General features: G+C 44.9%; 1 pseudogene; it reads right to left on the minus strand.

Moving 5' to 3' along the window:
• Positions 1 to 7,963: 7,963 nt before the first annotated feature.
• On the minus strand, positions 7,964 to 8,081 carry LOC126185531 (5S ribosomal RNA; annotated as a pseudogene).
• Positions 8,082 to 9,491: the final 1,410 nt, after the last annotated feature.

Raw genomic sequence — 9,491 nt, forward strand, 5'->3', positions numbered from 1 at the left:
AGCCAACACTGTGTTACTAGAGGAGGCCGAAATGCACGCAGGTTGGCGTGAGGTCTGGAACAGGACAAGGAAATTAGAATTTAGAAAAATGGACGTAGCTGGTGGAATACTTAACTTTAATCCATTAATGATGAACGTCGCTCTTGACGGTACATGATTCACAATATCAATAGTAATTGAATATGGCGCCTTGCTAGGTCGTAGCAAATGAGGTAGCTGAAGGCTATGTTAAACTATCGTCTCGGCAAATGAGAGCGTATTTTGTCAGTGAACCATCGCTAGCAAAGTCGGATGTACAACTGGGGCGAGTGCTAGGAAATCCCTCTAGACCTGCCGTGTGGCGGCGCTCGGTCTGCAATCACTGATAGTGGCGACACGCGGGTCCGACGTATACTACCGGACCGCGGCCGATTTAAAGGCTACCACCTAGCAAGTGTGGTGTCTGGCGGTGACACCACACTCTGGATATACTCCTAGTGTTTTTAATGTGAGCTTAAAAACTAAAGGACCTTAAAGAAATGTTGTCGACCAATCGAAACTCGTTCAGTCGGTGACATGTTCGGTGAATACGTAGGTGAGGCAATCTGTGAATCCCAGTCCCTTGTAAAGAAGGTTCGTACATTCCTCGTGAAATGTGGCCATACACTATCATGCTACATGTGGAGTGCTCTGAAAGAGGAGTCAAAATTCGAGCTCTACTACCTCAAGTGCAGGTTTCCACTCTGTAGACATAACTACAGCGTCCAAATGTATGCAGCCTTCGCAGTATGAAAGAAAAAGAGGAACTGTCATAAAGCATTACTTTTTGTCACTCAGCACGCCAGAGAGAGCGTATACGCACCCATTTCAGAAGGAGGCGTTTGTGCTTTCTAGATAAGGGAGCCAACAAAATAGCACGTGCCTTACAAGTCCAGGCCGTAGCAGACGGTGCTGAATCATCGATACCAATAAGACAACACCTATTGCAGTGCTCTATCTTAACAATTGCGCACTAATTGGGGTAAAGGGGAGGGGGGCGAAAGTGGTGTTAGTGACTGACCCCAACGAAGTTTTTGGTCTACAACTCCCTCTGTACTATTTTATTTAATACATACATGACATTATTGTAACAATTATTGCTACAGTTTATAATTAGAAGAGTTTTTGGTTTACATTCATTGTTGAGCTTTAGCGATTTTTATGACTGAATGTACAGCAGCGCAATATTCGCCCTCTGTCAACCGGTAAACAGAGTAGCGAGTGGAAGCTTATATTTCCGTGGCACATTGATAGAATATATAAAAAGATGAAACTGACAGATGACGAAATAAGAAATTTGCTTTGGAACTCAGACAATGAATTTAGTGGGAACCTATCCGACATTTCAAGCAGTTAAACTGAAGATGTATTCGTGGAACTTCCAGATCAAGTAGTTTTTGACAGCAGAGAGTCGGATGAAAATGAACAAAGTATTGATATTTATTACTAGAATGGGGTTTTCACTCTGCAGCGGAGTGTGCGCTGATATGAAACTTCCTGGCAGATTAAAACTGTGTGCAATACCAAGACTCGAACTCGGGACTTTTGCCTTTCGTGGGCAAGTGCTCTACCAATTAAAAAAAAAAAAAAACAATCATATAAGCACATAGGCACAAAAACAAAATAATGAAGTTCTGGAACTGTTTCAACACGAATTGTATCCTACAATAGACTGAAGAACACATTTCAATTAGTGCCATATAGGGCCATTTGGAAGCTTACAAAACAGAACAAAAATATTAAACTGACAATAGCATCTTCAGTCCAGACAGAGACATAGAACCAAAACGCAAACACATTAAAGAGAATTATATATATAAAATTGACTGTCTTAACTAGAATTGCAGTTCTGTCAATTGATTCACAACCGTCCAAACTCTTTACAGTAAAAGTCATTTGGAGCATACAAACGGATAACAAAGACATTCACAGGCAACAAAAATTAATGAAAACGTCAAATGAAGTTAATAACACCATTGAGAAGTCGGGAGCAGTCCTAGGGGCAGGTGTAGCCCCTTATTCGTTGTGTATTTTGTTCGCTACATAGTCTTGCACGAGATGTGTGTCCTTACCGGCGTCGAGAATTACCCAACGCCTTGTTTTTCAAAAATTATGTCTAACATGTTACCAAACATCGTCCTGAAATTTGGGTAACGCTTCATCTTCCAACCTGCCGTTCTCATATAAACCTCGAAACTAATGAGATTATCTTCAATATTGTGGATGATGATATGTGTCACAAACTGTCCTAACAGCCACATCACGGTGCTGTTCTCGGTAGCGGGAAAATGTTTCGTGTCCGGCCAGAGCAGGATGTCTGTGCAGTGGCTGGCTGGGCTGCTGCGGGTAATCAGGCCCAGCCTCTGCTGCACCCACTTCCCGTTAATGAGATGGCCGTCACAAGTGAAGCGATGGCGTAAGGTGTCGACCAGACCACAGCGGACGCATTTATCACTGTCACATAAGCCGATTCTATGCAACCTTTCATTAGTGGGTATAACATCGTGTACCACTTTATACCATGTGGACGCCACCTCAGCAGTGTGGACGGTTAAACTTTTGTTGTCCCAAACTGCCTTCCAATGAACACTCGGGTATTTAAGTTCAATGGGATTCCGGGCTATTGGAGAAGTCCATCTTTTTAATAAACAGGTGCGTCGTCGGTAAATCCTGAGTGAAATAATATCCATCAATATAGCTTACTTCAAGAAAAAAACTGCTTGACATGTAGTAGTTTGTAATGCATTTTACCTACATCGATGGGTGGGTGCATATCGGTGGGTTGTAAGGTTCGGAAGAGCCAACTGGTTACGCTAAGAAGTTCCTTGTCCAACAAGTGGGTGATTCGTTTAATATATAGCGCAGTACACTTTCGGTTAATGTCAGGCATGTTGAGTCCGCCGGCCTGTCTGGAAGACGTCAGCGTAGTGTATTTCACTTTCAACAGATGCCCTTGCCAGGTAAATCTATTAGAGAGTTTCATCACGTGTTTGGGCTGCATCTTGGGGACTGGAAATATTTAGGCAATATAGTACGCTTTACTGAATATATAACTGCTCAGGAGTCGTATGCGTTGGAGAATGTGAACGGACCGCCAATTGTTTTCATAGATGGCACCTTGCATTTTATTGATGACCTGCTTCTAATTTTTTGCATTCGTTTTTAGCGGGCATTTGTCGATAATCATGCCCAGAGTGGTGTGGACTTCGACACGCTTCGCCCAAGGTACAATAACTGCGTCGAATCCTCGAATGTTGACAAAGGTGCATTTATCGGCGTTGATTTTAGCACCGGAAGCAGTACAGTACTCGTCTACCGCGGTCTTGAGCGTTGATACGTCTCCGTCGTTGCGCAGTAACACTCCTACGTCGGCGGCGTAACGACGAACCACGAAGGACGTCCCGGCGATCGAAAGGCCTGCAAGTTTGTCATGAATGGAGCGTAAGAGCGGCTCGAGCGATAAAACAAATAACATCATAGAGAGGGCTCCCCTGCGACACTCCTCTTTGGACCTCGATGGATTGAGTAAGCTGTCCATTTAGGCTGACTCTAGTTGTAATGCCCGTGACGAAATGTTGCACGACATTAATGACCGGTTGATCAAAACCACACCGCTGCAGTAGCTGTAGGAGGTACGCGTGGCGGACGCGATCAAATGCCTTGCAAAAGTCGATAACCAGCAATGCGAGATTCACGTTAGTGACTGACGCTATGGCTATTACATCTCTATATTCCGAAAGGGGCGTCATAATAGTGCGACCAGGGAAGTATGATTGATGGTTGTGAATCACTTGCTTCATTAATGGAGACAATCTGCTGTTGAGTGCTCTGGCAAAGGTTTTGTAACCAAAATTGGGTAAAGTAATGGGTCGGTAGTTATCTAAGGTTTTTCGGTGTTTGCTTTTTGGTATCAATACAAATTCGACCTTCCTTCATTTCGGCCGGCACGTCACTCCCTCGCATCACTTCATTGAGAACATCTGTAAATGCGTGTCCGATTATGGGCCAGAAACGCACAAAAAAATCCCGTGGCAAAACATCAGGGCCAGGGGATTTATTCGATGGTGAGCCAGAAATCAGTTCAAGGACTTCGTCTGGAGCAAAATCGTGTACGACTGCCGAGTTCTCCGCAGTGACTACAGCGGATAGAGCACGGACGATATCGTCGCCGTCATCACCATATGTATCGCATTGCGAGTACAGATCCGTGAAGTACCGGTAAACTGCAGTAAGAATATCACTCTGTCGGGTCAAACGGAGTCCATCATCTGTGTCCAGCTCCCCGATAAAAGCTCGCTTGCGATGGGCATGACGTTTTATGATGTGATACAACGATGCAAGTTCGTCATCTTGAAGCGATTTTGCTTTAGATCTGATCTTCAGTCCTTCAAGCTGCATTCGCTTTATGCCTATAAGTTTCGCTTTTATTTGTTTGATGGTCGTCAGCTGCGTGTTGGTTGGTGACGTAGTCGCATACAACTCTCGCAGAACTGTCTGGTAAAAATCAATCGTGCGTTTGACATCTTGCTCCCGTTGCCAACCGTAGTTTCTTAAGCATAATCGCATTTTCCGTTTGACCACAACATTCCACCAGGCTGTCTTGCTCGAATATCTGCAGCATCGCTTGAGACAATCCGCCCATGTCGTGGAGATGATATCTTGTAGCGCGGCATCGGCGAGAATAGAAACATTTAGGCTCCACGGAATCCTATGCCATTTAGTGTGCTGTTTGGCCAGATTTCTCGTGACACAGAGGGCGCAGTGGTCGGAGAAACTAGCCGGAATGACATCGGCGTCCAGAACATGTTGGCAAATGTTCGCAGAGTTGTACAAACGGTCTAGACGGCAACATGTGGTGGCGGTCAGGTACGTGTACTTTACCAGGGTAGGAGATTTTAGTTCCCACGCATCCTTCAGCTGCAGGTGACGCAGCAGATCATGTAGTTCCCTACAGTAATTAAAGTTTGGCGATTGATCTTTCCTGTGGATTACACAGTTAAAATCACCACTAATTATCAACTGGGTTGGGTTGCGGCGTAACAAGTAGAGGATGTCTTGTTTAAAAAAGTTAGCTCTTACTGATTTTAGGGTCGTTCCAGATGGAGCATAGATATTGACGAAGGTGACGTCAAAAATTTGGCAAACTATGCCTCTAACGGAGTCCAACATTTCGATATTGCTCACTGGGATTCCGTCTCGTGATAGAATGGCCGTACCTGTACCCCCGTCCGCCGCGGTATTTACGATTGTTGCAAATCCTGATACATGAAAACTTAAGATAGACACTTCCTGTAACAGAACTATATTAGCTTCGGACTCATAGATTAACTGCCGTAGCATTGCTAATTTTAAATCTGTCCTAACTCTATTAATGTTCAGAGACAAAAACGTATAAGCTTGACTCATTATCGTCAGAGACGTGTGGGTGTTGGGAAGCGTAGGAAGCCCAGTCCATCTCACCGTCGGACTTCGAACCTACATCTGTAGGTTTTGTACCAGTTTTTGCGCTGACTTTACTTTTTGACTTACTTCCAGCCACGGAGTCATTCGGTTTAACTTTATTTTGCCGTCGCACAGTCGTCCAAAGTGTCATAGAAGACGGCGGAGTCGGCGAGTCATGGCTGTAAGCAGTATGTGAAAGTCCTTGCTTCGGAACGGGTGACGGCAAGTCCGAAGACGCGGCTTCAGTAGGCTCACTGTGTTTGTTTGGAGCCGCACTGGCTCTTTGTATACAGCTTCCCGGTTCCTCGCGTTGGTTGGAAGTAGTTTCGAGGTGACGGGTGTTTAAATTATGCTCTACACCGCGTGCATCATCCTCTGTGTTTACGATTTGCAGTTGACTGACTGCCGCCTCCTGTGTGTTGACCACCTGCGGCGAGTCGAGAAGCGGCATCGGAACGGATTGCTGTAAACACTCGACTGCACTCGTATTGACAGTTTCTGCGTCGGGAGTTTTGAATATGAATTTGGAGGGTCGTAACTGAGCCATGCGTGTCCTGTGTGGAGGCCCATGACTCCGCGTCATCGGTTTGATTTTTTACTACCTGATAACCGAAGCCACTACTGTGACTAGTACGGCGTCGTTTGTTACCGACAAATAATGCAACACCGGCGGCTAAGGGGTGACTGGCCACGGGTTTCTGAGGTAAGGGTGGGAAGGTGCCGTTACCGAGATCGTTGTCCTCTGACACAGATGCACTTGGTTGGGAGTCAATCACAGAAGGCGTCTGATTTTGAGTTAGGACATTAGCCAATGTTAATCGCTGTCGTTGTTGCAGATTGTTTCGAAGTACGACAACGCGCCGTGGGCAATCATCTCGTAAATGGCCAATTGTGTTGCAGATAAAACAAGTGCCTACTTGTCCATCGTAAATGACATGAGCCTTATAACCACAAACCATTATATAGGATGGCATATTGACTTTAACGGCCATGTCAACTGAGCGAGCCCCACTATAACATTGGAGTTTGTGACGGCTCGACCATTTTTCGTTTCTAATCTGTCGGATGTCACCGTATTTGGCGAGGACATCTCTAAGAAAACAATTCTCAACCTCAGGTGGCAAATTGAACACTCGCACTTGTTTATAGTCAATGTCAGCGTTAGTTATTGAAACTGTACTCACCGACTGATCACGATGTTGGAACTCTGCTTTCCCACCAGTATTCACCAAAATTTTCTCCAGTTGTATCTGGTCTGAAAACTTCACAAAGAAACAGTACTCCGCCATATCATAATATGCTGTGTGGACCTGGTCGGACGTGATGCCAATACTATCTACTATCCAGTCATGGATTCCTAGAGAACTCGGTTGCACGTTCCTGGAAGATTCTCAAATGCAAAACACAGGGTATTCTTATGGGGTACACTGGGAGCCATAACTGCACTGTATGAGCGGCCGAGACCGCTGTGAGTGAATTAAGATGCTTGTGTACGACGGTAGTGAAGAAGCACTGAGAATATCACAGGTCACAATCCAAGAACTTCTATAAACACGGCCTGGGGCGCTACGACGACGTGGAAGTACCGACACGTCTCGTCGTTGTCGTGTCCCAAGCGGAACTAACCAATCCAAGTGAGCTACCCAAACACGACTCACGCCCCGTCCTCACAGCCTTACTTCTGCCAGTACCTCGTCTCCTACCTTCCAAACGTTACAGAAGCTCTCCTGCGAACCTTGCAGAACTAGCATTCCTGAAAGAAAGGATATTGCGGAGACATGGCTTAGCCACAGCCTGGGGGATTTACCAGAATGAGATTTTCACTCTGCAGCGGAGTGTGCGCTCATATGAAACTTTTGCTAGTTCTGCAAGGTTCGCCGGATAGTTTCTGTAAAATTTGGAAGGTAGGAGACGAGTTACTGGCAGAAGTAAGGCTGTGAGGACGGGACGTGAGTCATGCTTGGGTAGCTCAGTTGGTAGAGCACTTCCCCGCAAAAGGCAAAGGTCTCGAGTTCGAGTCTCGGTCTGACACACAGTTTTAATCTGCCAGGAAGTTTTGATATTTACTACTGTTTGCAGGTGTTATTGAGTATATTAGGATGACTGCCTCATAGGTGAGTGGTTAGCGTGCTAGCCTCCAGTTTTGTTTTCATATGTTTATGGATATTCAAGCAACATAAGGCGACACTGGCTGGAGGCACAAATTGATCACCTCGATAGAGAAATGGCGGCCCTGTGAGTTATGGTACGGAAGGCAGAGCCTTAGGTAAATCAAAGCCGGAGGTCTGCTGCTAACATAAAAGCACTCCGTCTTCAGGCCACAAGTGGCCCCTCGGGACCATCCGACCGCCGCGTCATCCTCATTGGGGATGCGGATAGGAGGGCCGTGTGGCCAGCACACCGCTCTCCCGGTCGTTATGATGGTTTTCTTTGACCGGAGCCGCTACTATTCGGTCGAGTAGCTCCTCAGTTGGCATCACGAGGCTGAGTGCACCCCGAAAAATGGCAACAGCACAAGGCGGCCCGGATGGTCACCCATCCAAGTGCCGGCCACGCGCAACAGCGCTTAACTTCGGTGATCTGACGGGAACCGGTGTATCCACTGCGGCAAGGCCGTTGCCCGCTGCTAACATAAGGAGAGCTCCAAAAGGAACTATGCCCGGAATAAAGCCTGATACAATACTTAAAGCTTTTCTCATGTACTTTGACGATAACGTCTTGGATATTATTATGATGTATGCCAAACAAGAGCTAGGTATTCTTTGGGAATCAGCTGAAGATATTTTCGCGAAAAATTCGAAAGCTTTTGAAAGAGAACAAATTGTGTCAGCCGTTTGAATTCTTTAGAACTGTGGAGACAGTAGATAGAACAAGGACAGTTTACGGAACATATTTAGTAAGGAAAATTTTCTGATGTACCGATCTTCATTTTCGGAGCATAGACTGAGACTCTTACTAAAGTGCTTGTGTTTTGATGAAGCTCTTGGGATGAAAACATAGTGGAGCGGCGAGTCAAGAGTCAAGCGGCACTTGAAGCAGCGCATTTTTTGAATAAATACAGTAGTGGCGCTTCACATGCGTATAGTGAAATGGCGAGGAGTGCAGCGTGTCAGGGAAATCTCCTCGAACAGCGAAGACGATGTGTTGTACGAGTGTAGTTCACTTCAAGTGGTATCTGTTTTGGGGATTAGGAGTTATGCTGTCCACCCTGTAAATCATGAACGTAAGAAATTCGGCGAATATTACCATTTATTGCACCAGCTAAAGAAATTACCTGACCGTTTTTTCTAATATACAAGGATAGATTGCAGCACATTTCAGTACACCTTGAACCTGATTGTATCACATATACCACACATACAAGGGAATTGCTTTAACTTTGTAAGCAGCCAATTCAAGCTGGAGAGAAGCTACTCATTACTTTAAGGAACGTTTTCTCCAATGTATTATTAGAATAAGGATGACTGGGTGTTGCGTGATGTCCTTAGGTTAGTTAGGTTTAAGTAGTTCTAAGTTCTAGGGGGCTGATGACCATACATGTTAAGTCCCATAGTGCTCAGAGCCATTTGAACCATTTTTAGAATAAGGAAAATGCAAACATATATGTAATATTAGTAGTAGTAGTTGTAGTAGTAGTAATAGTAGTAGTAGTAGTAGTAGTAGTAGTAATAGTAATATTTAAAATATGATAAACAAAAGTTGGCATAAGGTTAAAATTATGAGTACTGTTTCATCCAACTCATTACGAATTCATTTATTGACAGAATTTCTCTACGATTATGAGAATTTGATGAAATAGTTACACTATTGGCCATTAAAATTGCTACACCACGAAGATGACGTGCAACAGAAGCGAAATTTAACCGACAGGAAGAAGATGCTGTGATATGCAAATGATTAGCTTTTCAGAGCATTCACACAAGGTTGGCGCCTGTGGCGACACTTACAACGTGCTGACACGAGGAAAGTTTCCAACCGATTTCTCATACACAAACAGCAGTTAACCGTCGTTGCCTGGTGAAACGTTGTTG

The sequence above is a fragment of the Schistocerca cancellata genome, chromosome 4 (assembly GCF_023864275.1).
Source record: "Schistocerca cancellata isolate TAMUIC-IGC-003103 chromosome 4, iqSchCanc2.1, whole genome shotgun sequence".
NCBI lineage: Eukaryota > Metazoa > Arthropoda > Insecta > Orthoptera > Acrididae > Schistocerca > Schistocerca cancellata.